General features: G+C 40.9%; 1 protein-coding gene across 1 annotated transcript in view; it reads right to left on the bottom strand.

The window, feature by feature from the left end:
* The window catches only part of HS6ST3 (heparan sulfate 6-O-sulfotransferase 3), a 962,791-nt gene that overhangs the window by 623,524 nt on the left and 313,064 nt on the right, over positions 1 to 26,203 (bottom strand). The window lies entirely within an intron of this gene.

Below are 26,203 nucleotides of genomic sequence, written 5' to 3'. Positions count from 1 at the left end.
TGGCACATGTTTAACATTTCTCAGTTTCCCACCTAACACTCTAACTGGCCCAAGTCTTCCTCCACCATCATGTTCCAGGATCCAAACACTGCCCCCCAACTCCAGAGTCCTTTACTTTGGTGCAATACACCACTTAACTTCTAACACAAGGATTAATTATCTTAATTAGGCCAAAGCCTTCCTTTCAAGTTCTGAATATTATGACTATGAAATGTAAGAGTGATAATTGTTGTTACAGTTCCCTTTATTTCATTTACCATCCTTCATCCTACTTGGCCTTTAACCAACAGACTTAATTATCTTCCTCACCCAAGGAAAAGTCCAAATCAAATGACGTTAAAATCTAAAGGAAGCACAACATGACGCGATTTAGGAAAAAAATACTGCCAATTAAGTTTTTGTTTTAATAACTTTTTAGGAGTGATTCAATTGCTGATGTATTTAAGTTGAAAGATGATTGTTGAGATGAGATGTCATGGGATAGGAAAAGAGCTACCTGAAGAATTTTTGAGACCCAGAAATATGATAACACTACAGGACAACTGATAAATTGATTTTTAATAATGTTGAAAGCTTATAAACTCTCTCTCCTCACTGTCCTCACTAAGAGAATATAGTGGCAGGTGTTAAAACACCCTTCAAGGATTTTCAATTTCATTATTATACTCATGTGAGGGAAAGAAAGCCAAAATCACACCTATGAAAGTAAAGTAAAAATCTCATTATTACTTAGAATTGTTTATTGTCATATTTTTTTGCTTATCTGTGACTAACAGAAGAACATCTAGCAGTTTATGCAGAATCAATCAATAAATAAATAATAAACAAATAAAAAGTGAACACAAAAACAGTTGCAGGCCACACCTTATAGATTCAAATTGTAGACTCATCCTCTTATATACAAATGATCATTTTGTCTGAGACGACCCTCTTCTATCTTTGTTGACGAATGTGACGCCAAGACTTCCCAAGCGACTTATCACAATGCCAGATTTGTAAACCCATTTGATCAACACCAGCAGAATCATCTCACACCAAACATTACAGGAATTTACGAGAGTACAGCCCGTGACGGCAACGTGTAAGCTGGCTTCCTCTTGTGCTTAACTTGGAAGCGCAGACGTGTTCAGGGAAGACCTTTTCAAGTCTTAACATCTGTTGTGAGCATGATGAAAAACAATAGACTTGGGAAATTGGATTTATTTGAATACTCCTCTTAGTGGTCTGAGGCTATGCAGCTATAGGGTCGAATGATGGCAACAAGAAAAAAAAAAGTTTAATTCAGGCAAGGAAATTTTTCATTGTTTGGACTCTGCTGACTTGGGATCTACACATAAAATGCAGCAAGCAGAATATTCTTTTCGAGACGCCAGATATGCCAAGACTATCATAAGATGTTTTGCATGCCTTAGTCAACAACTAAAAATAAAGGGTTTCATCTTCACTGCCTATACTATACGAAGCAGGGTTAAATGATTTCCTTCCAAATAAACACTTGGTTGGTTTTCTGTAACTTCCCTCACAACTTCAGTCAACACTTATACCCACAACATTAAGTTTGTTTAGCTTTTATTTCTGGCTTTTATATGAATAGAATCACCTGAGTTTTTCTTCAACATATGTATACATATATATTTTGGCATTAATATTTCAAGCATATTTTCTTTATCAAGTCTTCATTTCCTCTTTGATTTCTGATGAATTGAAGTGGCCAATATTGTTTAAATTTTATCTGTTGTAATATAGTCCAACAACACATACTTTAAAATCAACTTGCTTTACAGAATAATAACTGGCAAGCTAAAACTTGCCCCTAAGCATACCATCAGTGTGTTTTGAGAAGTGGAGTGAAGCTCAGTCTTAATGGGGTTGAAATATAATACCCCTGGGTGATTTGTTTCTGAGGTGTTGTGACTTTCCATTTAAATTATTGGAAATGTTATGCTGCATTTTAAGAAATAATTTTTTGGAGAGGAAAAGAAACAAATTTACAGAAAGAACAATGTTTTCAAAAGCAAAAACGAAATACTGTCACAGTAACTTCCTTACAGTGTAATACAGGGGCTAGGTGGTGGCACACCTGGTTGAGTGCACCTGTTAAATTGTACTAGATGCAGGTTCAAGGCCCTAGTCCTTCAAAGGGGAAGTTTCATGAGTGGTGAAGCAGTGCTGCAGGTGTTTCTCTTTCTCTCTCCCACTCTATCTCCCTCTTCTCTCTCAATTTCACTCTGTGTAGAGACCCACTTCTTTTTTAATTTAATAAAACATATATAACATAGTGCCTGAGAAGCCTATCACCAGGTGAGGTGATGAAACTCAGCTCATGTTCAAGGCCTAATACTACAGAGAGGACCATGTCACCTGGAGTAAGGGGAAGCTCCATGGTTGTGTTGTTCCTCTCTCTCTCTCTCTCTCTCTCTCTCTCTCCCTCTCTCTCCCTCTCTCTCTCCCTCCCTCCCTCTGAATAAAAAAATCAGAGTATGAATGATATAGTTGAACAAACTTGTGCTTGCACAAAACCCCAAATCTAGCTTAAGCACAAAAGCACACACATATAAAGATAAACATATAATTATATATGGAGACACAGAGAGAATATAGATGGCATAAGCACTTAACTTTTGCTTACTTCAAATTACAAAAGAAATCAGCAAATCTATGAACAGGTTGCCTTAACTTTTTTTTTTACTTTAAAGTGCTATCTAATAAACCAATCTTCACTAATAACACTGAAAAATCATACTAATGCTTTAAGATGATTTCAAGTTAGAAGGAAATTAAAGTCAAACACTGAAATGAATATGAAATCAAACCCCTCATTCATGTTTACACATCTCTGTTGGTGGGGAACATAACATTTAGGGCATCAGTAGTCAGGCCAGAACAGTGTGTTCCAAGATAAAAACTGTCATGAAATTTTAATTTTGCAAGATCCTAACCTTGTTGAAGCTCTTACTCTGTCAGTTGAGTGTATTTCAAACATCACTGACTTTTCTTGGAGAAATTTTCAGGAAAACTCAATGGCCATGTGTTTTCAACTTCTTTGGGCACAGGGTTCCATTTTGAAGTGTTTGTGTACAATGAAAAAATGGAGAGATTGTTTCTTCCAGTAAGTGACTAGAGTTTTTCCATAAAACACCCTGGGCAAAAACTGAGGCCCTTCTAAGGCTGGTCTGATCTAACTGTCTTGGATGCCAGGTCTGTGGGTGGCTAGACATATATTTATAGTCCTTGTGAATATAAGTTCCCATGTGAGTAAACCTTTCACAAGACAACATTGTTCTTTTTGTTTTTAATTGACCCACAAGGGCACAGGGTTTCAGTGACCTTGATGGACAGTTCTTAGAGGGGGAGGGAGAATATAGCAGAAAGCATATTTGCCAATTATCTTCCAAGCAGAGTTCAGTTTCACCAGGCATGGCTCATCATTGATTACTACTATTTCAAATGTTGAAGTACTTTGAGACATATTCCCTCAGATAGTCTAAATATGAGACAACCCCCGGCTTTCAGTGTCTTTGAATAGCCACCACCTCCTGATGCTGAGTAATTGGAACTGCAACAATAGGACCTTAGCCTGACTCTAATGGATTCTGAGTGTTACCCCTCCCAAGATGGCTTTCTCTTTTACAGAATCTATACCCAGTACTGTTGAATGTTCTAATAGAGTGCTTCTAACAGAATGGCAAGAATAAGTGGTTTTCCATGACTTGTACACATTGTGGGGCAAGCACCTCTTCCCACATTTTGTCAACTTCACTGGTAAAAAAAAAAATTGACTGCATATTACTGACATTTAATTTCATCTATTTCTCCCACAGATACTGGGTATCTTCTCTACCCCAAAAGTGTCTGAGATGTTACAGACACAGGATAGATAAAAGATTGGTCTGGGAGTCGGGCAGTAGTGCAGCGGGGTAAGCACATGTGGCACAAAGCGCAAGGACCGGCGTAAGGATCCCAGTTCGAGCCCCCGGCTCCCCACCTGCAGGGGAGTCTCTTCACAGGTGGTGAAGCAGGTCTGCAGGTGTCTGTCTTTCTCTCTCCCTCTCTGTCTTCCCCTCCTCCCTCATTTCTCTCTTCCTATCTAATAATGATGACATCAAGAATTACAGTAAAAAAAAGGCAACAAAAGGGAAAATAAATATTTAAAATTTTTTTTAAAAGATAGATGCTACTTTCAATCAAGGAATTCAACTTTCTGAACAATGGCAAAGCCATGGGAATTTCATCAAGCCTGGCTCTTAAGTGGAGAGGAGGCAGCAAGAGAATGTAATGAGGAATGAGTGTGGTTGGGTGAGAACAGTCAACCATGACATGCCTTGATTGGCAACGCCATCCTGTGTTTCCTAACAGAACAGAAGCGTAAGAAGGTAAATACAGAGACTTCATCAGCCATCTATTACTGTTACAAGTGATGATAAACGTTAGTTCATGGTAAGTCACACTTATATCTTGGTTTCTATGGCTTGTCTGGTAACTCAACATGAGGATGTCCAATAGATTGTAACTACAGCATCAGAATAGAATTTCCTCTACAGATAATCTAAATATGATTCAACCCTGGCTTTCAGTGTCTTTGAATAGCCATAGCCATCACTTCCTGAAGCTGAGTAACTGCAACAATAGGTCCTTAAGTAGAAGTTTATGGGGGCCAGAAAATAGTGCACCTGGTGAAGCACACACATTATAATGCACAAGCATCCAGATTTTAGCCCCTGGTCCCTACTGCTACACAAGTGGTGAAGCAGGGCTGCAGGTGTCTCTCTGTCTCTTTCCCTTTCTATCTCCCCCTCTACTCTCAATTTCTCTCTGTCTCTATCCAGTAATAAATAAATAAATAAATAAATAAATAAATAAATAAATGTAGCTGTCAGTAGAACTCAGTTCCTTGCTGATTGAAAGCTAACAGCCAGGACTGTGTCTTTGTCACAGCTATCTCTTCACAGCAGTTTCCTCATCAAAGTATAAAAGAAATCTGTTGTTTTCGACGGGTTATGTTGTTTTCGCCGGGCTGGCTTCACGGGCTGGTAACAGACGACCAGAGACTCATGGTTGAGCTGTAGGCAGTATCTCTTTATTCATGCAGGACGCAGCACAATCTAAGAGGAGCTAAGCTAAACTCAAAGTACAGTACCGTAAAACTCACAATGCTGTCTTTATATATACTTGCCAAGTAAGGTGGAAACAGGATGTGACATAGAGAGGGTGGAGAGAAAAGTGACTGGTGAAAATCAGAGTGTGACAAAGAGGGGGCAGATTAGGTGAGAATCCTATCACTGAACCACAAATGCCCTGGAGGGAGGGTGGAACTTGTTAACAGTGGTTATGTAAATAGAATGAAGTGGTTATGTAAATAGAATAGTGTTAAGCAGGGGGGATTTAAACCAAATGAAACAGAAGGGGTCTCATGCATACCAACAGAAATCAATCCTCATTTGTCAAGAATAAGACTCCATTTTGAGTCCAGCCTGCACTGGAAAAGGTTTGGCACTGTAGTGTCCCTTCCTTGCCTCTGTCTTTCTACCTCTCTCCTACATGAAAAGGTCAGCCTGGCACAGTAAAGCATTAGTAATGACCAAAAAAAAGGGGGGTTAAATAAATCAACAGAGGGCCAGATGGTGGTGTACCTGATTGAGAGCATGTTACAGTGTGCAAGGATCCAGGTTCAAGTCCCCAGTTGACACCTTTAAGAGGAAAGCTTTGTGAGTGGTGAAGCAGTGCTGTAGGTCTCTCTCTCTCTCTCTCTCTTCCACTCTCTACCTTTTCCTTCCTCTCAATTTCTGGCTGTCTCTATCTAATAAAAAATAATTAAATGATAAAGAATGATAATTAAGAGAAATCAGTAAGCTCCATGATTGAGACAGAAGCTACAATCTCTTGTAATCTAATCATGAAAGTGACATTTCTTCCATATTGCCATCTTCTGTACATTACAGGAAAGCTATTTGAGCTGAGAGGGTTACACAGACAGGATATCCTGCCTCAGACCAGTGCCAAGGAGGACCAGGGTCTCACACCCTTCTAGTACTCCAGCAAGAACCTACCAACAGGGAATTACAGTATCTGCTTGTCTTTGTTTTATTTTCCTTCTCCTTCAGAAACAGCTCTAATTGCCTAATTGCTGTACATGACTGTCTTTGTGAAGCATAGTTGAAACAGAAGATTATATTAGTTCCAGTGTGCAACATAATGATGTAATATTTGTACTGAGAAAGGATACCGATAAATCTAGTTAACATTTATCACCTTACAGTTATCAAATTTTTCCAGTGATGAGAAAATCTAAAGATTTACTCTCTTAGCAACTTTTCAAATATCAACACCGAATGTAATGTCATTAACTACAGTCACCAAGTGGTATAGTTTTCTCCTGATTATTTTATAACTGGAGTTTTATTTCTTTTTTTTTAAGGTTTTTTTTTTTTGTAATTTATTTATTGATAGAGACAACCAGAAATTCAGAGGGAAGGGGGTGAGAGAAACCTGCAGCCCTGATTGACCACTCGTGAAGCTTCCCCCCCTGCAGGTGGGGACTGGGGTCTCAAACCTGGGTCCTTGTGTACTGTAACATGAGCATTCAACCAGGTGCGCTACCACCGGGCCCCAAGTTTTGTTTCTTTTAACATACCCTATTCATCTATTTTCTCCTCCCCAGAAATACCTCACCTTGATAACTAGCCATCAGTTCTCTGAGTCCAGTTCTTTGTTTTGGTTTGGTTCTATGAGCCACTTATTAGTGAGATCATATGGCACTGGTCTTTGTCTGGTTTATTTCACTTAGCATAATGTCCTCAATTCCACTCATGCACATTGTCAGTTGTCACAAATGGCAAGGTTTCAATCTTGTTTATGGCTGAATAATATTCGCAAACATACATACTTTATTCATTTTGTATCACTGGCCATTGTAAGTAAAGCTCCAATGAAAATTGGGTGCCTTTATCTCTGCCAGTTACTGTTTTCATTTCACTTGGATAAATGCCCAGAAGCAGAATTACTGGATCATATGGTAGTTCTACATAAAATTTTTGAGGGGACTCCATACTGTTTTCCTTGATGACTGTATCAGTTTACATTCCTACCAAGAGAACACAGGATTCCACTCTCCACATTCTCACCAGTACTTGCTATTTCTTCTTTTTTGATGGCAGCCAGTCTAACAGATCTATAAGATCTCATTGGGGTTTTGATGTACGCTTCCCTGATGACAATATCGTTCCAAATATCTAATGGCCATCTATATGCCTTTACTAGAAACATACATTTTCAAGTCTTCTGCTCATTTTTTTAGTTTGGATTGTTTGGGGATTTTTTTTTCTTTTTTGCTATTGAGTTGTTTTATATATGTTGGGTATCAGTGGATAAAGGTGTGATACTTCTTCTTCTAGGTGTGATACTGAATGAGAGTTACATCATCTCCTATTTACCATATTGCCTTGTCGTAATATTGTACATTTCCTTTCCTTGCAAAAACACTTTCATGTGATACAACTGCTCCTCTTTATCTTTTGCTATTGTTGTCATCTAAAAAGTCATTTCACAGAGACTGAGTGGTGGCACACCTGGTTGAGTGCACATGTTACAGTGTGTAAGGGCCCAGGTTCGAGCCCCCAGTCCCCACCTGCAGAGGGAAAGCTTCACAAGTGCTGAAGCAGGGCTGCAGGTGTCTCTCTGTCTCTCTCTCTATCTCCTCCTCCCCTCTCAATTCCTGGCTGTCTCTATCCAATAAATAAATAAAGATAACAAAAACAATTTAAAATATAATTTTGAAATCAGCGTGAATGCTTCTACTTCCTATGTTTTTATTCTCTAAGTTACAGAGTTTCCAGCATTCCATTCCATTCCATTCACAGCTCCCATCCATTTTGAATTAATTTTAGTAAGAACCTCCTTCATGTGGCCATCCCATTTCCCCAACGGCACCCACTGAACAGACTATCCTGTCTTGTCTTTCCTTAATTTCTTTGGCATAAATTAGCTGCCCATATATGCACAGGCTTATTTTCAGGCTCTCTATTCTGCCCCATCAATCAAAATTCCACTTCTATTACCCTTTACTGCTTAAATATTATTTAGCATGTCCACCAGCATAGCTGCTTCTGGCAACATTCTCTTAAAGAGCAAATCAAATATATCTTACTCTCTCCATCTAGGATACAAATGAGTGGCATGGAAAACGCTGTCCTCCAGTGCAGTGGACGGAATGTCAGTGGGAAATATGGGTGTGGCAAAGATGAATTCGACCAGCTGAACAAAATTCCTGCACAGCTAGTAGATTCTGAAATCCATTAGCAACAGAACAGTCTCATCCAGTTCCAATAAATAACACTGGGCCCTCGATATAGACACGCACATGAAAATTAATCTAGTCACTAAGACAAACACGCTTGAGGGGGAAAAAGCTGTCTGGTCTGATAAGAACAATGCTCAGAAACAACAATAGGAATAGGAATATTTCAGGTAAATTGCAAGAGGCTATATTTTGTTTTCTAAGTAATTGCATTTCTCAAGGATTGATGATAGGCTTGTGAGAAACAAGGTGCTATGAACTCACTTTAAGAGACATTTCTCAGGAAGGCTGCAGAATTCAATGCAAATACATCTCCCAGGCAAAACAAACTGCAGACTGTCTCCAGTGCCCCCTTCATCCTCACTGTGGGATGAGATGATTACTAGTAGTCCAAATATTTCTCCAACATGAAACCTAGAGATAATTTCTAAAGACAATGTGGCCATAATCTGTTACATTTATTCAAGCTGTACCCACATCAAATTGAAAAAGAATTAATTCCTTGTTTTTCCCTTGTCATTTACATGTGGACAGCAAACAACAAGAGAGAAAGTTCAAAGATCACTGAAGAAGAGTCCTCATCTATCTTTTGGCAAAGCAGATATTCATATATTACCTTCATGACATGCTGACCACACAAGTTCTTTGAATGCTACTCCACTAGCAATGAACTTCACTGAACTGAAACCCCCAAGGTGAAAGCAATGACAACAAAAAGGGAATGAAATACAAAGCCAACACTTTCCAGAAGAGGCAAGTTCAGGATCAGTATGTGACCCTATCTCCCCAGAGGAGAGCAGACACATCTCATAAACACACGAAAAGCAATATGTCTGCTCACAGTGTGTAAGAAGCTCCCAGTCCTCAGTAGAGATGGAGTAGTGGCAATGCATAACCAATTCTATGAATATTCAATGGACAGGAGAGAGTTTTGAGATACAGAAATCCTAAGCTTTAAAGACCTATCAACTGAAAACTGACCTTGAGCAAGTCCTCTAAATCTCAGGCTTCTTTTAGGAAATGATGACGCTTGCAGGAGCCTCATAGAAGAGACTTAAATAAGCCTCCTTTTCCTCTCAATCATTTCTATTTATTTTATTTTACTTTATTATTTATTTGATATACACAGAAAGAAATCAAAAAGGAATGGGAAAAAAGTAAAAAAAGAGAGAAGGCATTGCAGCGCTGCTTCACCACTCAGAAAGCTTTCCCCTTGCAGATAGGGACCAGGGGGCTCAATCCCGGATCCTTGCACATTGTAATGATATGCACTCCAGCAGGGGTGCCATCACCCAGTCCCTCCCTGCAAGAGGTGGATTCCTGTCTTTAGTTGCCGCGGATGAGAAAGCCTCCAGCAGCTTATTCAGACAGTCCCAAGCAGTGAGACAATAAAAAAGTAGCCCACTTAATGATGTCTGAGAAGCAGCTCTCTTCTGTCTTTGCTCCACTTCCTCTTACTTTTGACTCAGGGTTTCTGACTCCTACTCTCCAATAAAATCTTCTCTTGTCTTGGCCTCTTCTCTTCTAGGAATTTAAACCCAGATAAAGTGACCCCTAGGAATGCCAGCTTCTCAGAGCATCCCTGCGAAGCCTTTGGTCTTGGAGCTCTCTCCTGCTCTTCCTACCCTATTATTTCAGAAATGTAATTTGTTTTCAGACCTAAATAAAGAATCTCTCCTAGCAGCAGCTCACATTACCCAGACTCACAGGATAGCCATCTATTTCATAAGTGACACAAAATATAATTGCTGTGCAAGCCAGAGACTTGAACGTACTTAACCAGTACATCTTCTCCCCTGGAAGTGAGAAACCTGAGAAGGCTGCAAAGACCCTCACTCATCTGTTCTAGAGGATTCGCATTATCCTGGGACGCCTCTCTCAACTGCATAGCTTGAAGACCTCTTAATGCACTTGCTGTAACTTTCTCAAGGAGATTCTCTCTCTCTCTCTCTCTCTCTGTATGTGTGTGTGTGTCTATTAATGATTGACAAGACTGTGGGATAACAAGGGTATAATTCCAGACAATTCTCACCAGCAGAGTTCTATATTCCATCCTCTCCATTGGAAGCTTCCCTATTCTTTATCCCTCTGGGAGTATGGACCAAAGATATTTATGGGAAGCAGAATATGGGAGGTCTGGATTTTATAATTGCTTCTCCACTGGACATGGGCATTGGCAGGTCGATCCATACTCCCAGATTGTTTCTATCTTCCCCTAGTGGACAAGTAAAATGTATGAACAATAAATGAGGAAAGCGATTGTTGATGAGTTATTCAAACACATTCTTTTCATGGAACCCAAATTTCATTATAAAAATGAAGACTAGGAGCCAGGTGGTGGCACACCTGGTTAAGCACACACACTACAGTGATCAAGGACCCAGGTTCGTCCCCTGGTCCCCACCTGCAGGAGGAAAGCTTCATGAGTGGTGAAGTAGAATTGCAGGTGCTGCGCTCTCCCAATCTCCTTCTCCCCTCCAAATTTCTCTCTCATTTGTAAAATTTAAAAATAAAGATTAAAACAGTGTTCTGTTAATCTTCAAACCACCTTCTAGAGCTCATATGAACTATTAAATGTTAATAACTTTTAAAAGTTTCACCCGGCACCTACATGTACTCATCTATGTTCTATGAATAATGAATAACCAAGGAAGAAATCAGGAAGTTAACATGATAACTGGTAGTTTAAGAATTAAAGGGGAAGATAATGGGAGGTGTGCTTGTAAAAATTGTAACCTTGCGTTTTCCCTGCCCCACCTGCCCCCAGCAAAGATGTCAATGGCAAACTAATAGACTTGTGATGATGGATACAGCATGGTGACAGAGAAATAAGTTACTCCTCAGGTACCCTCAAAGCAAGGAGATTTCTTTGGATTATATAGGAGGGTCCAATGCAAATCTATGTGTGGAAACAAAAGGCAAGGCAAAGTAATGAATTTGAAAAGACCGAATCTCCCATTCTGGCCTCAGAATTGGAAAGGGGCACAAAACAAGGGCTGTAGAGAGTCTAGAAGCTGAAAAAGGCAAGGAAATATGATTTGCCCTTTGAGTCATAAGAAAAGAATGTAGACTTGCTGACACCTTGGTTTTAGGTCAGCGAGATGAGTGTTGGACCAGTGACCCATAGATAATACATTTTAGGCCATTAAGTCTATAATAATGGCATATCTTGGCGATATGAAGGGTTTGGTTCCATTCCACTGCAATAAAAGCCAATATTACAGTAAAATGAGTCATGTCCACTTCTTGTTTTTCCAGTGCACTTGAACTCAGGTTTATATTAATGTGTGATTGCATTCTGTCTAGAGACAGTATACATGTAGTTTTAAAACACTTCACTGCTAAAGATACTAATGATCATCTGAACCTGTGGTGAGTCATGATCATTCTGTACACCTTCCCTTTGTAAAAAAAAAAAAAATGCAATGTTGGGAGTTGGGCGGTAGCACAGCGAGTTAAGCACAGGTGGCACAAAACACAAGGACCTGTGTAAGGATCCTGGTTTGAACCTCCAGCTCCCCACCTGCAGGGGAGTCGTTTCACAAGCAGTGAAGCAGGTCTGCAGATGTCTATCTTTGTATCCCCCTCTCTGTCTTACCCTCCTCTCTTCATTTTTCTCTGTCATATCTAACAACAACAACAATATCATTAACAGCAATACTAACTACAACAATAAAACAATAAGGGCAACAAAAGGGGATAAATAAATAAATGAATGTAATGTATGCATAAAGCACATGAAATAAATCAAATAAACCATGGCATGATTGCAATTTGTGACAGCAGCAACAGGAAGTTGATAAAAAGCATATTTCTCATGCAGAAAAAGAACTGACTAATTAGTTTGGTCATCACGAATGCAAAAGTAGGAAGAAACTCCCTCTATTAGGACATAATTCTCTTCAGATGAAAGTTTCCATGACCCTTTGATTAGTTTTGCCATTGTAAAAAAAAATCCTCTAAGAAATGAGAGAAGTATTGCAATACAGAATACAGCAAGCAGATGTAGACTTAGGGGCCAAGCCACTCAGCTCTGAAATACTCTGATATCCTTCCTCAGACATATTAGTTATCTCTAAATTAGAATCACAGATGGAAGTATTTCTTCTTGAATAGCACAAAACCTAACAACAGTGAGAAGAACAGAAATGTGCCCAGATAAATGTTCTGCATTGACACAGCGTGGTTTCTCTCTAGATAGGGTAAAAATTTTAGCTGATAATTAAGCACCAAATGAGCCATTTGAAAATTTCAGTGCCATGAGCAGAAGAAAATTAAATTAAATCAGAATTACCATATTAGGTCTGGGTTGAGTAAAGACAGATTATTGCTTTGTCTGGATTCTGTCTTGTTAAGAAGGAGCTATTCTTCAAAACATGCATCTCTAAAACACAATTGATAGGATGACATTAGCAAGTAAACATGATAATTGAATCAGTTAAGTTCAAACTGAAGCACGCCAGAATGTTGTGTTGGCTACAAGGGAAATGCTTCAGAGGACCTATATAGATGTCAGGGCTAACTTCATACCTCGCACTGAGACGGGCCTACTATTAGATGCTTAGAATTTAAAACTAACGAGACACAGTTCTTCCCTTTCACAAAAGATGCAAAGCAAAGACATGTAGTAAACAACTAGCAGGGCTGGGTGGTGGTGAACCTGGTTGGGTGCACAGGTGTCAATGCACAAGGGCCTGGGTTTGATTCCTCGGCTCTCACCTGCAGGGGGAAGCTTTCTGAGTGGTGAAGCAGTGTCACAGGTTTCTCTGTCTCTCTATCACCCCATTCCACATCAATTTCTGGCTGTCTCTATCCAGTAAATAAAGATAATTCTAAAAATTTTTTAAAAGAATGTTTTAAAAATAAAGGAAAAGAAACCTAAAATACTACACATAGTAGCAAATACAAGCTGTAACTGAATCTCAAGTCCTAAGATTCCAACTCTGGAAAGCAACCAAAGATGCTCACAGATGCCACAATATGAAGAATAAAATTCTCAAACAGTCTTTAATCGATGAGTTTTTACTACCTTATCAGGATAGATTGCTTCACGGATCTGATGAAGGTTTCAAATCTTTTTTGATTTTATGGGTTTACATCAATTTCTTTGATGTAAAGAAATTCCACCTATTAGTACATCATTCCATCTGGATAAAAGGACAGTTCAGGGGTAGAGAGGGCAAAGAGGTAGTAAGAACGGACGGGCAAAGTTCAATGGACTCTGGTCAAGAGCTACTGGAATAGGTTGGCAGGCTGACCCCACTACATGCTGCTCTACTGGGTGCACCACTGCCTAGTCCCCCAACACTTAATTATAAAAAGATGTGAAACTGGACCCTTAAAACATACAGTCAAGGAACTGGGTGGTGATGTAACTGGTTGAGCATACAGGTTATAGTGCGAAAGGACCCAGGTTCAAGTCCCCTGTCCCCACCTGCAGGGGGAAAGCCTCATAAATGGTGGAGCAGGGCTGCAGGTGTCTCTCCCTCTCTCTTTATCTCTCTCTCCCTCTCTCTCTATTTCCACCCTTCTCTCTCCATTTCTCTCAGTCCCTATCCAACAATAATAAATAAATAAGATAGTTTTTAAAATCATAAAGTCAAGCAAATCAATACTACCTCAAATTTTCAAAATAATAACAAGTTTGGAAAGCAGTATGGAGGACCCTTAAACAAATAAAAATGGAATTGCCTTATGATCCAGCAATAGGACTCAATCATTTATCCAAAGGGCATGAAAATATGAATTTGAATGGACATTTGAACAGCTATGTTTATATGTTCAGCTCAATAACTGAAGAGTGGAAACAACCTAAATGCCCAGTAATGGAAAACTGGACAAATTATGTTATGGGATATATACAATGGAATACTATTTTGCAATTAATGAAGATAATAGTAAGTCTTTCAGGAAAAAATGGATGGAACTAGAAGTGACAATATGTAGTAAGCAAGGAGGTGAACTACAACTACCAGATGATATCACTCATATGGAGAATATAGAGATCCAGATGCTAGCATGATGCTGACCAGGCTTTCCTGGGCAGACGACCCCACCAATGTGTACTAGAGCCCGCTTCCCCAGAGCCCCACCTCACTAGGGAAAGAGAGAGACAGACTGGGAGTAAGGATTGATCTACCAATGCCCATGTTCAATGGGGAAGCAATTACAGAAGCCAGACCTTCCACCTTCTGCACCCCATAATGACCGTGGGTCCATACTCCCAAAGGGATAAAGAATAGGAAAGCTATCAGGGGAGGGGAGGGGAAACAGAGCTCTGGTGATAGGAACTGTGTGGAGTTGTACCCCTCTTATCCTATGGTTTTTGTCAGTGTTTCCTTTTTATAAATAAAACTTTTAAAAAGGAGAGGAAAAAATCATAAACAACAAAGAAGGAAGTGAGAGAAGAAGGGAAGGACGGAAATGAAATGAAGTAGCCAGCCTGTCTCTAAGACTCTGTGAAAACTATGGTGGTTATCACTGGGTGAGAAACAAATATAGCTTTGGTAGTATACGCTCGACCTATGCCCCTATAATCTTATACTCTCGTAAACTACTATTAAATCTCTGTTAAACATGGTTTGTCTCAGCAAAACCAAAGACATGAGGTGGTATAGTGGAAGAGAGATGAGTAGGCATTGGGGACACACAGTGCCTGATAGCAGAGGAGGACGGGAGATGGTGGTAGGAGTGGCGTGCAGACATCTAACACACAGAGGGAAGAAACTGTATCTACATGACAACAACTGCCTTGTGAAACATTATCTTCCAATGGAAACAATTTAAAAATGCTGCTTTCATCTATAAATGGACATGTAATTCAAAGTCAGCATAATCATGACTTCAAACCACTGTTTGCCCCACCCCTGCCAGGGTTATCTAGATGCCTGCACAACTTCTCAGCTCCCAGCTGCCATGAGTTTTCTCCCCTCTCACGGGGAACAGACTGAGAGAGAAGAGGAGCCATTGCAGCTCATTTCCAATGCTCCTGAAGTTTTCCTCCTTGCAGGTGCTCCTATGAGGTGGCCTTGGGCTTAAACTCAGGTTCGTGCATATGGTAACATATGCACTCTACCAGGTGAGTGCCACCTTGACTTTTTTTTAAATGTATCCAATGCCTTTGAAAGTCATGCATCTGATTTCTCTCTCCCTGCTTTGAAAACTGGCCAGATTCTGCACACAGATCTAAGTAAAAAAAAAAAATTCTATAGATTATTTTTATTTCACAGGAAATAAATGCCAGCTTACTTCAACACGGTAGAAGCCTGCTTGGGACTAGATGGCTGATTTTTCTCAAACATAACCAGAAAAGATTGCATTTCAAAGATCTAATTTTTTTTGTCTGCTTTACCATTATTTCTCAGATATAAAACATCCAAGGGGGTCAGGATGGTGTCTCACCCCATAAAGCACACATATACTAAGCACAAGAACCCACATAAGAACCTGGGTTCGAGTGCCCCGCTCCCCACCTGCAAGGAGAAAGCTTCATAAGCTGTGAAGCAGGTCTGCAGGTGTCTATCTTTCTCTCACCCTCCCTGTCTCCCTCTCAATTTCTCTCTGTCCTATCCAATAAAATGGAGAAAATGGCCATCAGGCACAGTGGATTTATAGTGCCAGCACGGAGCCCCCAGCAATGACCCTAGAGGCTTAATTAATTAATTTAATTAAGCATCCAATAATTCTGGGGCAGATGTGCTGAAAGTATGGAAAGTTCAGCATAGTAGCACAGTTTCCCTTTGCAAGTGGAATTAGAGATACACTGATACTCATTCAATAAACAGTCACTGAGCATCTCTTACATAGCACTACAGGGGGCCCTCAAACTAGAGGGACAAATGCACTGTGATATGCAGATGGTTGATAATGACAAAGGAGGCATGTAAATAGAAAGATCCCCTGGGAGAAGAAATGCTGGCATGCTTAGCAAGCATGGGACAGAGTACAAGGCTACAAAGGTATGTACCTTATTCTGCTCGTGTACCAGCAGAGCATCTGTCTGTCTCTGCTGGGGGGTGACTGTTAGAACCCACAGGCATCGTTACACTGACCACATACTACGTTATGTCAGGGACTTTGCTGTGTGCTTCCTGTGTGACCATTTGCAGCTGTCTCATTCCAGGAGAGCAAAAGTTTGCCACTCTCATCCCCCAAAGCTGTCTCTGGCCACCAGGATTACCACTGGGGCTCAGTGCTGGCATGGCAATTCCACAGTTCCTGGAGGCCATTTTCCCTGTTTCTCCTTTCTTTTATTTGATAGGACAGAGAGAAATTGAGAGAGGGGAAAGGGGGAGAGAGAGAGAGAGAGAGAGAGAGAGAGAGAGAGGAATAGAGAGAAACAGAGACACTTGTAACACTGCTTCACCACTCTTGCAGCTTCACCATTGCAGGTGGGGACCATGGGCTTGAACCTGGGTCCCTGTGCATTTTAGTATGTGTTCTTAACTGGATGTACCACTGACTGCCTTCCTTTTGTATAAAAAATATGCTATCTCCCCAGCCCTTGGACTTTCTGAGTATGATGAAAACTCAGGTGTTATTTCTGCTTTCAAAAGAAGAATAAAATAGCATTTAATTGGGGAAAAAAGCTGTCTTTGGCAAAAGGTGAATTTCATGGCATGGGCTCTGAAGACAGGATCCAGAGATCTCTTAGTGACTATGGTTCTGGTCCCTCAGTGAGAGTACAATGATGATTAATTACATTCATACTCGACACTATCCAAGTTTCCCAAAAGCAAGGAGGCTTGTTTAGAGAACCTGTAAGTAGAATGGGGTTTTCTGGAAATAGGATGGATGAATACCCTAATTCCCTTCTGAACCCCACTAAACACCCAGAAGGGATACCCATGCTGAAGCCAGGCAGGTCAAGAAAAATGACATGAGCAGCACTCCTAGAACTGACACCAAACCTGGCAGAAAGTGTTCCCCCGCCCCCGCAACCACACACAGCAAATATAGGAGGCTATATGCAGTCCTCCCCCCCAAAAAAAACCCAGGAATTAGAGGCATCACAATGGAAATACACTCTGCAATAAAGTTGACAGCACGATCCAGTTCTTCAAGAAAAACGAACCAATTATCAGTTCTTTCATGAGTTTGGGTGTCTTTTTTGTATTTATGTGTTTATTGGGTAGAGACAGATAGAAATCATAATGGGAGGAGGAGATAGAGTTGAAATAGAGAGACACTCGCAGCACTGCTTCAACATTTCTGAAGCTTCTCCCCTGCAGGTGGGGAACAGGGACTTGAACTTGGGTCCTTGCACATTGTAAGATGTCTGCTCTATCACTTCATGTGTGGAATGACAACCCTTCAGCTTCATCACTCGGGTGAGACCTTTCCTTTCATAGTATTCTCTAATTCCATTCCAGGTGTTCCACTCCCCAATAAAGTCCCCAAACCTAGATATAGTCCATGTCCCCTGAGATAGAGCATTGTTGGTATGCTTCTAGTTCTGCTTCTGGGATCTAGTTCTGCTTCTATTACATTGCTTGACATTGTGGTCTATTTACATGGTCTTTTCTGTTACATTGGATTGGTCTCACTACCCCCATCTCCGGGAGATTTGGTTCAGCCCTTAGTAGTTTTGTGCTTCTTCCTTCTCCCCACCCCCTACCCTACATACTTCCTGAGTTCCTGCTGCTGCCACAGGAGGAGAAAGATGCAGGACAGATCTGTGTGGTGATTAGGTGTTGGACTGTTTGCCTGCTCGTGAATAAAGATAAAACTGCGTTCTCAGCTCAGCCGCGTGTTTCTGGTCATCTGTTACCCGCCCATGAAGCCAGCCTGGCAAAAACAACATATGGCACCCAACGTGGGGCACGAACCCACAACTCTGAGATTAAGAGTCTCATGCTCTACTGACTGAGCTAGCATTGTTGGTATGCTTCTAGTTCTGCTTCTGGGATCTAGTTCTGCTTCTGTTACATTGCTTGACATTGTGGTCTATTTACATGGTCTTTTCTGTTACATTGGTTTGGTCTCACTCCCCCCGCCTCCGGGAGATTTGGTTTTGCCCTTGCTAGTTTCGCGCTTCTCCCTTCTCCCCGCCCCCTAGCCTGAGTTCCTGCCGCTGCCACAGGAGGAGAAAGATGCAGGACAGATCTGTGTGGTGATTAGGTGTTGGACTGTTTGCCCGCTCATGAATAAAGATAAAACTGCGTTCTCAGCTCAGCCACGAGTTTCTGGTCATCTGTTGTTACCTGCCCGTGAAGCCAGCCCAGAGAAAACAACAGAGCATAGGTTCACCCGTGCCCATAAACTAGGGGAAAAATATATACCTGAAAGCAGAAGTACACAAGAGCATGCAGGGAATACCCCCAACACTTCATCTGCACTATTAAAGTCTTTAGGTCCATGATTGTTCAACAATTTGTTTGGCTTTGTATGTTAACTCTCTTTTCAGCCACCAGGTTCCAGATGCTGACCAGACTTCCCTGGACAGACAACCCATCAATGTGTACTGGAGCGCCACTTCCTCAGAGCCCCACTCTACTAGGGAAAGAGAATGACAGACTGGGAATATGGATCGACCAGTCAACGCCCATGTTCAGTGGGGAAGCAATTACAGAAGCCAGACCTTCCACCCTCTGCAACCCACAACGACTCTGGATCCATGGTCCCAGAGAGATAGAGAATGGGAAGGCTATTGGGGGAGGGGGTGGGATGTGGAGATGGGGTTATGGGAATTGTGTGGAATTGTACCCCTCTTATTCTACGGTTTTGTTAATGTCTCCTTTCTTAAATAAATAAAGATGTCTGCTCTGTCAAGTGTGCTATACCACCAGGCCCCTGAATTTCAGACTCTTGAGGAGAGAAGCATAGTTGTGTCTTAGCTATGAAAAAATACTTGTCATTAGAAAACTGACCAAATGAGAAAGAAGATGGTTGTAAGTTTCAGGAACTATAAAAGGCTATGTAATTAGAACATAATACACAGCTAACCTGTGTAACAGTTTTTATAATTTCCCAAATACTGTCTTCAGGATATAATATCTTTAGCTGTTTTGCATATATAAATTCAGGATAGTGATGTGAGGATAAAATCTTGTCTCTCTTCCATGCTAGTATGCTTCTTTGATAAGACTCTGTAAAATAACTGAAATTATATATTGGTTTCTGGCCCTGGTTCCTGGCAGAGTTCCTAAATCCCTTGAAACTCATAAAATCTTATAAACTGAGCCCTTTTTTAAAGCATATATTTAACCACAATAAACAAATGGGAGTATTTCAATAGGAAAATAACTGTGAATGTGTGACTAAGAACCAAAAATATATCATTGCCAATTATCCAAAACTTTCCAGTTATTACCAGATCTTTGGGGTGCAAAAACTAATGACATTTAAAACATAAATAAATAAGAAAAATCATGATAAACTAACCAGAACTCACAGTGTCTCAAAACGTCAAACACTTAGGTTTATTACTTTCCAGGCACCAATAATCTAGAGAAAGTCGAAGTCTATAAGACGTTGTGAATCTGTTCAAAGAAGGAATTAGTCAACCCTTGACACACACACAAGGAGTATTTTTCTTGTGTTTTCTATATACCTTTTGATAAAAGAAGAGGTTATCCAAGTCATTAATATCCTATCAAAGAGAACCTTAAAAGTCTGGGGGAAAATAAACTCTAGAAAGAAGCATTACACCAATTCCCATCTGATGTATAAAATCATATCCCATAAGCAACAGCTTAGTCTGTTGGGCCTGTGTATTTCAATCCAAACTGCCCCCTTATAGATGCTTTATACAGAAGTTGAGATCATCAATGGAAACCTTCACTCCATCTATAGCTACAAGAGTGTTGGTGGGGACCATGGAGTCCTATGTACAATGGTTCCAGCTAAACAAAGGCCAAATGGATGATTGGAGAGTCTGCTTGATTAAGGTGAGCTATTGCCCTGCTAAGTTTGGTAAACATGGGATCCAGGTGTGCCCTTGCGTTCACAATGCCAAATGGGCTAACTATTGGGATCTATTCAAACCACTAACATACTAGAGATAGTTATTGACTCCTACCCTCCTCCATGGACTTAGGTCTGAGCAGTCACTGCTGGGTGAGGGGGAGACTACATGTCCCAGAGATCTTTGCCTTGGGAGCCATCTTGGACAGAGGAAGACACACACAGTATAAAGGAAAAGACTGATGCCTCCACCAAATGGGAAGAGGGAGTGGATTATGGTATCAGAAAAAAGTCAACCTAACCCTTAAAGCCCCAAACTAGTTGCTAGGTGGGAAAGTAGGACCTCAGAGCTTTTCCCACCTGCCTTCTCTCAGGCGCCTCTCTTTACCCCCAACCCACCCCCCCCCCATATCAGCAGGGCAAGCTGCTCCTTAATTCGTTTACAATGGCTAGATAATGGTCCACTATTTTCCTTTTTCCTCGTTTCTGCTAGTAAGAAAACAACCATGACTTTCATGGTAAATATGCCATTGTTTGGTCAAAAAGGCATTTGGGTAACTCTAGAACTTTCCAGTCAGTCTCCTTCAGTCTTCAGGTGTCCTTACAACAAAAGTAACCCAGAATATGGTTTCTTTTTTCACTCACTGCTGTGGTCCCAAGATGTTTCTGCTTGTGGGAAGACTCTGTGTGTCTTCACATGACATATCCTGCATTAGCCACCTCCAAGTGGCAGTAACCAATGCACTTCCATATCAGCAAGATCCTCAGGCTACATGATATATCAAGACACATGCACAAGATAGCCACATGCCAGTCAAGCTGCACATACATTCTGAGTGGAGCTTTCTAAGACCTGTCTGGTTCCCCAGAACACACCTTCTCCCCTACTCTTCAACAAAAAACAAACAGGGCTAAGAAAAAGGACCATGGGGGCCAGGCAGTAGAGCAGCAGATTAAACACACTTGGCACAAAGCTCAAGGACCAGCACAAGGAGCCTGGTATGAGCCCCCAGTTCCCCGTGTGTGTGTGTGTGTGTGTGTGTGTGTGTGTGTGTGTGTGTGTGTGTGTGTGTGACTTCACAAGTGGTGAAGCAGATCTGCAGGTGTCTGTCTTTTTTTTTTTAACTTTTTATTTTATTTTATTTTTTTCCCTTTTGTTGCCCTTGTTGTTTATTGTCTTATTATTGCTGTTGTTGTTGGATAGGATAGAGAGAAATCGAGAGAGGAGGGGAAGACAGGGGGAGACAAAGATAGACACCTACAGACCTGCTTCACCGCCTGTGAAGCGAACCCCCTGCAGGTGGGGAGCCGGGGGCTTGAACCGGGATCCTTATACCAGCCCTCGCTCTCTGCTCTCTGCACCACGTGTGCTTAACCACTGCGCTACCGCCTGACCCCCCTTCTCTTTCTTTTTTTAAATTTAATTTTATCTTAATTACTAAAAAGAAACACTGAGAGAACCATAGGAATAGGAGGAGTACAACTCCACACAATTCCCAACACCAGAACTTCATATCTCATCCCCTCCTTGATAGCTTTCCTATTCTTTAACCCTCTAGGAGTATGGACTCATGGTCACTGTGGGATGCAGAAAGTGGAAGGTAAGGCTTCCGTAATTGCTTCCCTGAGTTCCCAACCTAATCAACACAATGAGTACCACCTCAATATGCTTCATTTCAGACTGTGTCCAGAGACATCAGGCATGGAATGTCAATCCTTCAGCCTCATTACTCGGGTAAGACCTTTCCTTTCATAGGATTCTCTAATTCCATTCTAGGTGGTTCACTTCCTAATAAAGTCTCAAAACCTGGATATAGGCCAGGTCCCATGAGATAGAGCCATATATGTTCACATTTATCCATAAATTAGGGCAAAATATATACCTGAAAGCAAAATTACACAATAGTCTGCAGTGAGTCAGTATAATGTTCCTAATGAAATAGTGTCTACTTAGACTTAGATATCCTCCTCACCTACTTCCTATTACATTTTCCTCACTCACTCCAAAGCTAATCTTATCAAAGAAAGGACAGCAAAAGCTGAATAAGGGCAAGAGACTGGCATACTTTAATGATGACTCTTTAGTCACTCAGGCCACCCCATCTCAGCTGGGGCCCTAGTCGGGGAGTCCTGAGATTCCCATACAGACTTGATGGGCCTAGACCTCGAATAAATCCCTCTCTCCATTGTTACTAGTCATCTCTATCAAAATTGACCCCTTTGTGGGCCCCCATAACACCTTGCCCTCAACTTGGATCAACAATGGTAGAGAATGTTCCATCCTCTGAAGGGAGGCTGGACAACATACTCTATGCTACACCTGAGGAAGATGGGTCCTGATATTAGGGCAGCTTGGAACATTCTTACTCATGACCACAGAATGTGAGCACCCTTCTCTTTCTGACTTATTTCACTTAACAGGAGTCCTAAAAGCTCTATTCAAGATGAGGTGAAGGTGAATTTACCCCTTTTAATAGCTGAGTAGTATTCCATTATGTACACAGGCCACAACTTAGTCACAAATCTGTTGGTGGACACCAGGGTTGCTTCCAGGTTTAAGCCACTACAAACTATGCTGTTATGAACATAGGTACACACAGATCTTTTTGGATGGGTGTGTTTGCTTCCTTGGGATATATTCCCAGGACAGGATGTAACCCAGAGTCATAGGGTAGGTCCACTTCTAGCCTTGTGAGAGTTCTCCAGACTGTTCTCCAAAGGGGCTGGACCAGCAGTGCAGGTGGGTTCCTTTGCCCACAAAACCTTTCCAGCACTTGTTATTGCTATCATTTCTGATGTATGATATTCTCAGGAGGCACTGAATTTTTAAAAAGGAATTTGCTTATAATTAGTCTTTCTGTCCTACTCCCTTGTTAATTTTTCTGGAAAGTCCAGAACTGACACCAATACTTCAAAAGCCTGTCAGTGGGAGTCGGGCTGTAGCGCAGCAGGTTAAGCGCAGGTGGCGCAAAGCACAAGGACCGGGGCATAAGGATCCCGGTTCGAACCCCGGCTTCCCACCTGTAGGGGAGTCGCTTCACAGGTGGTGAAGCAGGTCTGCAGGTGTCTATCTTTCTCTCCTCCTCTCTGTCTTCCCCTCCTCTCTCCATTTCTCTCTGTCCTATCCAACAATGACAACAACAATAATAACTACAACAATAAAACAACAAGGGCAACAAAAGGGAATAAGTAAATAAAATAAATATTTTTTAAAAAGCCTGTCAGCAGCAAGGGGGCCATTACAGGTATCCCCAAATTCTCTATGTCATCTGAACTGAACCTCCCCCAAAAGAGAGAATAGACTGAGAACCCTGGCCCAGTCACCTTTTCTTTGTTTGCATCTAGCTTTCAGAAGTCCTAACGGTAGACCACATCAACAGGTGATCCAATTAGACTGCTAATTTGCCAAACACACACACAAGTATTCAATTAAAGCCACCCTACACACATGACCTGAATTATATACACAGCATCTTCACAGAAAAAACAAACAAACAAACAAACAAACAAAAAAAAAACCTCCTGTTTGGACTTTGACCCCAGCTGTCATGCACACAGACCCAAAATAAGTAGCAGCAATTACTGGATTTCCATTTCTTTGCCTTTAGTAGATGCTGTCAAATAGATATTTCCTCTGTGTTACTGACAGGACATGTAAATAGACACTACACAAGGCCATGCGTATTTTAGATAGCAAGCTACCCTCTGTCCATGATGGGAAGTGCCGTCAATTGTGTTTTCCCAAAATTCCTTTAGTCACAGTGGCATTTTCCAAACTCTCATAGGCTATGCAGGACTTGACACATGAACTGTCCAAAGAGGAAGGTTCTCATGACTAAAGAAAGCTGCAGCTTACAGCCAGCCAAAGCAGAACATACACCAGATACAATAGAGCCATCCTAACTCTAAATCCTTGAGCAAAAGGACCACATATCTAAACTTTGTCAGGCTCCATCAAAACTGTCATGAGGCAAATTAAACAGACAGTTAGAGCTTTATAGATGACAAAAATGAAATCAAAAAGGCGAGGTGGCTTTTTCAAGGTCACCTGCTGGTGGGTAGTAAAACCAGAGTGAGAAGTAAGACACCAAATTTACAAGGCCTACAAGAGCCATATGGACTCAGATCTTCAGAACATTTATGGATTATACAAATCTGCCAGGTATCTTTAAGTGCAACAAAATTTAAAACTGCGATGTAAAATTGGAAGACGAGAAGACTGAAACATCAAAGAAAGGGACTAAACGTGTCAGATCTGTTTAAAAGTAGGAATCTTCATCATCAGAATAAATTGGATGACATTCAACATTACTACTTGAGTGTGGATTTTCTAGTCTTTCGTCCATAATTCAATTAAGTTTGCAAGGTCCCTTCCAAGTTCATTACCACAACAGAATTAAGCCACTGAACACTCCTTAGATCTTCTCTTTCTTACAGTAATTTCAAACAAAACTAAGCATATTTAAAGAATACTTCTCTGTATACATTATCATATCTTCAGATGTGTAATGAATACAGGAGGGAAAAGATTTTACCATACAAAAGCCACTTCGAACATTAAAGTCTTAATTTAAATGATTTTCAGAATATCTTAAAAGTTTCTCAACCAATGTAAACGACCAGATTTAGCCCTCAGAAAATTTTTTTTAAGTTATTGTCAAATTCCATTCATAATCCCAAAAATCACCGTTAAATGTTAGAAACCATGTAAAAATGTTCAACTCAGAAAATGCTGAGCTGTTATCATCCTCCTAAGTTGCATTTGAAAAGAGCAGTATTGATCAGAAGTACTTTGTAAAGTCAAGCATTAAATGGTTAAACACACTCTGCCTCCTTATTTGTAAAGTCAGCATTCTAAATGATGCATTTAAAAAGCAATGCAACCGTAATTCTTTTCATTAAATGCCTGAGAATGTTGCCATACACACCATGATTTCGCTGCTGAATAAATGCTCAGTGGAAGTTTTCTCTAGATAATTAAAATCTAGAGCTCTGGGATTTAAATAAATGATCAGTTCCAAGATAATATGCCCAAGCTATGTACAGTAATAAAATTAAAATAAGGTAATATATGAGTTTCCTGGGGCTGCCATAACTGTACCATGAATGGGATGTCTTCTGCAACAGGAATTTCTTGCCTTGCACCCATGGAGGAGGTTAGGATTCTGAAATGAAGGTATTGGTGGTCTAGGTCCTGCTGAAGGCTCAGCTGGAATCTGTTCCAGTCACATGCCTTTTATCTTTGGCCCGGTTGATGGTGTTTCTTTGAAACACCATGTCATTCCTCCACTGTCTGTTTCTCTACCCCAATAGCATATATATATATATATGCCAATTAGAAGAGGGCTGCTCTAATATGCTATCTTAATCTGATCACCAGTGATCAGTGTACACACCTAATATGCTCTCTTAGCCTGATCATCAGTAATCAATATATGTACACACACACACACACACACACAAACACACACACACACACACACACACACATATTCACACTCCAGCTAAAGTCACATTCACATATACTGTGGTCAGGACACCAATATATCTGCTAGGAGGGTGAGAGGGGAAAGAATTGAACCCATTATAGGCACTGTTTAAAAATCATGAAATCCTGGGGGTGCAGGGGACAGGCAGTAGTATACTGGGTTAAGCACACACAGTGCAAAGTTCAAGGACCGGTGTCAGAATCCTGGTTTGAAACCCCAGCTTCCCACCTGCAGGGGGTTGCTTCCTGAGCAGTAAAGCAGGTCTATAGGTGTCTTTCTGTCTCTCCTCCCTCTGTCTTCCCCTTCTCTCTGAATTTCTCTCTATCCTATCCAGCAACAACAATAACAACAACAATGGAATAAAGATGGCCTCCAGGAGCAGTGTATGCAGTGATAATCTTGGTGGCGTTAAAAAAAAATCATGAAATCCCTTTGGGCTGGAGTGTGGCTCAAGGGTAGAGTATAATAATTGCATGCCTAAGGCTGTAGGTTCGATCCCCATATATTTGTCAGCAAT

Source organism: Erinaceus europaeus, chromosome 5 (assembly GCF_950295315.1).
Source record: "Erinaceus europaeus chromosome 5, mEriEur2.1, whole genome shotgun sequence".
Lineage (NCBI taxonomy): Eukaryota > Metazoa > Chordata > Mammalia > Eulipotyphla > Erinaceidae > Erinaceus > Erinaceus europaeus.
Note: the sequence above shows the minus strand (reverse complement) of the source record. Positions and strands in the feature narration are given on the sequence as shown.